Source organism: Vombatus ursinus, unplaced genomic scaffold (assembly GCF_900497805.2).
Source record: "Vombatus ursinus unplaced genomic scaffold, bare-nosed wombat genome assembly UNPS02015066.1, whole genome shotgun sequence".
NCBI classification, from domain to species: Eukaryota; Metazoa; Chordata; class Mammalia; order Diprotodontia; family Vombatidae; genus Vombatus; species Vombatus ursinus.
The window spans coordinates 3,447,239-3,454,156 of record NW_020954844.1 but is presented as its reverse complement, the minus strand read 5'-3'; the positions used below and the strand labels follow the sequence as shown (position 1 = coordinate 3,454,156).

Sequence of the window (6,918 nt, the reverse complement as noted above, 5' to 3'; positions counted from 1 at the left end):
TAGGCCTCGCACAGGTCTCCTCTACCAATCAGTTCAAGTAAAGACTTTTTCTCTCATTTACAAAAAAAAAAAAATAGCCAAGAGCTCCTTCATTCTCTATGTTCCTCATATCAAATCACTCACCAAATATCTGTCATTATCTCCTCCATGTTTCATATTAAATGGGGACATAGACATTCTCTCTATCAAGACCAAATTCTTTCCATGCATCCTTCTTTTCATCCTCACTTTTCCTCTACAGGAGAGGTTCCCAAACTTATTTGGCCTACTGCCTCTTAAAAAAAAAGTTCTCAGCACCCTACTGGAAATTTATCTTATTTAACCCCTTAACTTTTTTTTTTGGAAATTTGCAATATGTGTGTGTGTGTATGGCACATCTTAAATTTAATAATTTATTGTAAATTTGTGAAGTTTTTTCCTGCACTGAAATTTTGATCATGAAAGATTGCATCAAATAACCCTATAGTATCGTATTGTAAACAAGTCATTACAGGCACATAGTTATGCAGATGCATGCTGGACTTCCTGACAATGATCTTTTACCTGACAACACTTGCTTGTTAAGCCTGTTGGAGGACTTGACCACTGATTGATTATAACTTTCATTTTGTGTGTTTATTTGGAAAATAATATAATCACTATGACTTTAACATGTAGGAATGGTTTTTCAATAATTTTCTTATCTTTTCTTCTTTCCTTATGCTTCCACTACACCCTTCTTTTTATTCAATGCCCCCCAGTTGCATCCAAGGCTACTACCACCCTACCCCTGGATAGTTCCAGTGCCCCACCCAAGGGGTTTTATCACCCATTTTGGGAACCTATGTAGCAAATTGACCTTACTATCATCCTTACTGTCCTACCTTCACTATGTACCTACTGACTCTCTCCTTGCTACCTACAATTATCTCCAACCTAAAAACAAATAATCCTCTTCCCTTCATTCAGTTTTCTCCACTACCCATCAACTTCTATCTTTTTTCTGCTTCTTGACTATAATTGCCTTCACTTTCTCTACTCTCAATTCTAAACCACCACTCCACAATCTGACTACCTCATTCTATGGAAACTACTCTCTTCTAAGTCGCTAATGATCTCTTAACTGCTAAATTGAATGGCCTTTTCTTCATTTATCCTTCTTAAACTCTTCTAAATCTCTTTAACGTTGTATCCAACCCTATTTGACTTGATACTGTGCTTATAGGATTTTTTGTGACAATGCATCTTCCTGGCTCTCCTTTACCTGTCTGACCTTTCATTCTGAGTTTCATTGAGCTTCATCAGCTGGCTACTCATGCTTTTCACTTCCTCTCCAGAAATACCATTGTCATCATCATCATCATCATTATCAAAAATAGCTAACATTTATGTAGTGCTTACTGTATGCTAAATATTGTGCTGAGAATTTTTACAATAATTATCTCAGTTGATTTTCACAACAACCTTGGAATGTAAGTACTATTATTATTCCCATTTCACAGAAGAAGAAACTGAGCCAAATGGAGGTTAAGTGACTTGCCCAGGATCATGCATCTAGTTAGTGTCTGAGTCCAGATTTGAACTCAAGTCTTCCTGACTCCAAACCCAGCACTTTATCCATGTTCCAACTAGTTGCCTAAACATATATGTCCCCCAAGGCATTGTCCTGAACCCACTGCTATTTTCCCTCTGTATTATCTTATTTAGTGTTATCATCAGTTACTTCATCTATTCTACTATTTATGTAACTACTATTCACCTATCATCTTCATTCAAATTGTACACGTATTTATATATCCATCCCTAGAGTGTCTCTTGAGTTACAGTCCAGAATCATCAACTGACTTTTGGACATCACAAACTAGATGTCCTATAAATGTTTCAAATTCAATATGTTAAAAAAATAAACTTACCATCCCCTCCCATATACTTGCCCTCTTCCCAAATTTTCTATTACTATTGAGTAATCATTCAAACTTGTAAACTTAGTGTCATCCTCACCTTCCCCCTCTCAATTATTCCACATATTCAATGATCAATCTTTTCATCACTGCCTTTATATCACTTATACATCTTTGCTTCCTCAACTCACTGTCAACAGTCCAGGTCAGGCACCAAAGATCTCTTTCCTGAAATGTTATAATAGCTTACTAATTTGGTCTCCCTGCCTCAAGTCGCTCAGAACTAAAATCCATTCTCTACTCAGATGTCAAACTGATTTATAGGAAAGTCTCCCCTTGTCAACTCCCACACATAGTGGTCCCTATTTACCTCTGGGATCAAATATAAAACTACTTTGGGGCAGCTAGAAGGTGCAGTGGATAGAGTTGTGGGCCTGGAGTTAGGAAGACACAATAACCTGAGTGAAACCTGGCTTCAGACACTTACTAGCTGTGTGACCATGGGTAAATTATTTAACATCTGTTTGTCTCAGTTTCTTCCTCTGTAAAATGGGCATACTAATGATACCTACTTCCTAGCATTGTTGTGAGGATCAAATCAGATAATAATTACATAGTACTTAAAATAGTTCCTGGAACATAGTACAAACTAAATAAATGTTAGGTTTGTTTGTTTTTTGTCATTTAAAATTTACTATATTATATCCTCTCTACTGTCCCATTTTTTTTACACTTAATTCTCCACTACATATTCTGCTATTCATTTATAATAGATTAGTTTCTCTTCCTCAGATAAAACATACCCTATCCCATCTCTGTGCCTTACTTTGTCTATTCTACATGTTTCTAATGCCCTGCATCCACACTCTGCTACTGTTTCCCTGGCTTGTTTCAAGAAAACTTCAATCCTAACTTTTCGTGATCTGTTACCATTAGCCACTACTACACTCTTATTTTGATTACCTCCCATATATCTGTATACATCTTGAATGTACCCAGAGTTACACCTGTTCACCTTTAAAATGTGAATTCCTCAAGACTAGGGAGCATTTTTCAGTCAGTCAACCAACATCGATTAAGCACTTGCCTTGTACCAAGGACTATGCTAACCTTTGGGTGTACAAAGAAAGGCAAAAACTCAATCTTTGCCTTGAGAAGCTAACATCTTAATAAGAAAACAACCTCCAAACTATGAAGATGTTCATTAATTGTAACATAAGTGGGAATCCATCTCAGAGGAATTGCACTAACTCTAAGGATATGTTTGTGTAGGAGTAATTGTAGAGGCTTCTCATAGAAGATGAGATTTGACCTGGGTCTGGAAGGAAACCAGCGAATTCAGGAAGCAAAGGCATTTTATGGGGACAGCCAGTGAAAAAACCTGCAGTTGGGAGCTGGAGCATCATGTTCAAAGGAAAGTAAGAGAGCTGGGGTTCTAGATAATAGAGTAAGTGTATGGGAGTAAAATGGGGGGGGATAAAAGAGAGGAAAGGACTAGGTTGTGAAGGGCTTCTGTTTATTTAAAAATAAAACAACCCACAGACTTTATCATCGACTCTAGGGGAAATAGGCATTTCTGAAATTTGAATAGAGTAGTCATATGGTGAATCCTATCCTTAAAGAAGAATGGATATAGTAAATGGAATGGAGTAGTAAAGACTTGAGGATGGGAGACCAGTGATTACTGAAATAATCCAGGCATAAAACAATTATGGCTGAAACCAGGATGGTAGCTCTGTTGGGAAAGAAATGAAATGTATAGGGGATATGTGAAGATAAAAATGTCAATATTTAATAGTAAGGATATGTGTGGTTAATGAGAGTAAGAACTTGGGAATGAAACTAAGGTTTTGAATCAGAGTGACTGGGAGGATGTTGGAGTCCTTATTAGGCATAGGAAAGATTAAAAGAGGGAAGAACTTAGAATAAAAATAATTAGATCTGTTTCAATGACTTTAAGATGTCTCTAGGACATATAATTCAAGTTATCCAAGGTACAGTTAATAATATGAGAATGGAAGTCAAGAGAGAAGTAAGGATTGAATCATATGCATAGAGATCATAATTCAACTCATGGGAACTGTTGTGATACCACAGTGAGATAATATAGAGCAAGAAAAAGGGTCAAGAACAGACCCATTGAGATAATTTCAGAACAGCAACTGTTAGTGAGCATACCTGGATAAACATCCAACAAAGAAGGATGAGAAAGAGCAGAAAGGCAGGTAGGAGAGGAGTCAAGAGAGAACAGCGTCATTAAAACAATCTGGAGTCAGTTTGTGGGAAGAAAAAGTCATCAGAATTGTACAAAGTTTCAAAAAGGTCAAAAAGGATAAGGATTGGCAAAGGCCATTAGATCTGGCAATTAAGAAATCATTGATAATGTTGGAGAGAAGAGTTAGAATTGAATGATGATGCTGGAAGTTAGACTGAAGAGATTAAAGAAAAGAATGAGAAGAGAATAAGAGAATATACTTAACATAGGCAACTTTCTCAAAAAAGATAGCCATGAAGGAGATAGGAGAAAATACAGAATAATGGTCAGTAGGGATGATTAGATCCAGTGAGAGTTTTTTGGTTTTGTTTTTAGATACAGAAGAAAAAAAACAAAAACAAAAACACATGTGTTCCTAGGCATCAGGGAAGTAGCCAATAGATAGGAAGAGATTGGAGGCAGCTGGCACAGTGGATAGAGCACAGGCCTTGGAATCAGGAGGACCTAAGTTCGAATCTGCCCTCAGACAGTACACAAGATAGGAGTGGAGGAAATTGGAGGGGGAAATGGAGGAGTGATTAGATGTGGAGCAGGGGAGAAAAGCAAGCCTTTGGTGAAAGCTTTCAATTTGTTGAGTGCAATATGAAGCAAGATTCTCAGCTGATAGGCTGGGGACTGGGCATCATGACAAGTTTGAGGTGGGATAAAATATTTGTAGTAAGCACTTCAGAGAAAGGGATAGTGAATTGATTAGAGAGGTACAAGCTGATTACCTTGATACAGTGAAGGCCCAGTTGAGATTATATAACAAAGATTTTCATTGACCTAGTCAATATGGTTTTTACAGCTCCATTCAGCATGTGAACAGGAGTGAAAGGGGCAGATCACAGTAATCCAAGTGGGGAGTGGACAAAGCATGATGGGTTACAAGAGTAGGAAAAGGACATATATTTAGAGGATAGGCTGGGGTTCGATGATTTTACTAAAGGATCACAATAAGGGAAGGAGGAGAGTTTAGGGGATGCAATGATGGGGGCTAAGAAAAGAACTGAGGAGTAGAGGGACTAGAGGTCATAGAGAGACTGGGGAAATATTAAGGGTCATTAGGCAAATGGGAAGAAAGAATGATAAAATCTTATGATAAGATAAAGGAATTTCACAGTTCCTGAACCTGGAAGTAGAATAATTGTAGGTGATAAAATGATAAAATCAAGATTATTACCAACTCTTTGCATAGCTGAGATGGAATTACACCCCCCCCACCCCCCAGGGTTCGGGTGCAGAGCAGAAGCCTGGACGAGCTGGAGCCACCAGAGTGATCAAGGGCAATGTGTAGATCATGGGCTCGCCACCTATAGGGCCACCCCCACCCCAGGGCAGGCCGGGCCCCCTATGGGGGCAGCCTGAGCTTGAGGCCTGGCCCTGCAGAGAAGTCCTCAGAGGCCCTGCAGTGCAGGAGTGTGGGGCCTGCTGCTGCCTGCCCAGCCCAGGCACGTTCAAGGAATGTCACCGCAAGTGCAAGGAACTGTTCCTGGCACAGATGGAGGGCGTGAAGCTCACAGTGAACAAGGGCCTCAGGAACCATTTCCAAGTCAATCAGCATGATTGGAAACTCCATCTACCTCTTTGGGGTCATATACATAGGGACCAAACAGCTTAGCCCCACAGAGGCCTCCCCTGTGCTGGTGGGAGGCATGGACGACTGTGGCAGTCTCAATGCCCAGGGCATCCACCAGGTGGAGTTGGGCCTCCAATCCAAGATGGCAGTGCAGACCCAGCCGTCAAAGTTTGTTATCCGATAGGTGGACAGAGAGTACCAGGGCTCGGGCTTCATGGCTGCGGTGATTCTGGGGAACCCCAATGTCTGGTGGGCTCAGGATCCTAGTGACTCACTACCTTCAAAGCATCACTCCATGCCTGGCCCTGGGAGGGGAGCTGGTTTATCACCAATGGTGCCGAGAGAGGGAGGCACAGTCATGTCTCTGGCAGGGAAGTACACAACGCCTAACTGGTTGACACCTTCACGCCACTTGTTACCACAAAGCCAGTGACCAGCACCCGAATGCAGGACACCAGTGTCTCCTTTGGCTACCAACCAGACCTCCCCAAAGTCCACCTCCTCTTCAGAGGCTCCATGGACAGTAATTGTATCATGGGGTCAACCCTGGAGAAGAAGCTGCCCACCCTGCCCTGACACTGGTCCTGGGCACCTTCCTTAGTCATCGAAAAAACAAGTTCCAGTGTGATTTTGGCCACTTGGACTGGGTGTCCCTGCCCTGACTCCCTGGTGGCCACAGGAGGGGGCCCCCATCATCCTTGGCCTCTCCTTCCCTTCTCCCCACCAGCCCCTCTACTAGCCCCCTCGGTGTAAATCATGTTTATAAGTTATGGAAAAAACAGAACATTTTACATAAAAAAACCCACAAAAATACCTGACTAAAACAGTGGGAAAAAAAAAGAAACAAGTAAACTAATGAAATAAGAATTTACTATGTTTGAGGGAGTATTTCTGAGCATCATGAAATCCCTAAGTATGAGGTAGGAGTTTAGACAGAGATTGTCACCCAGGCCATGAACTTGATGAGGAGGAGAATTCCATGGGGGTTTATAAATAACGGTTGCCAGAGTCTTGTTTGGATGATAAACATGAATTGAATTGATCTCAAAGATGGAGAGGTTACTGAGTGATGGTTGTAGAAGGAGAGAATTGAAGTGATAATGGAAATTAAGGAGTATTTGGGCTTCCCTAGTAGGACTGGCCTGGGTGGCAGGGGGGAGGGTTATATGAATGAAATTCACTTGCTACTGGAAAGGGTGATGAGG

The 6,918-nt window shown here is 40.8% G+C and overlaps 1 pseudogene; it reads left to right on the top strand.

The window, feature by feature from the left end:
• The first annotated feature begins 5,434 nt into the window (after positions 1-5,434).
• LOC114031112 lies at positions 5,435-6,375 on the top strand (annotated as a pseudogene).
• Positions 6,376-6,918: the final 543 nt, after the last annotated feature.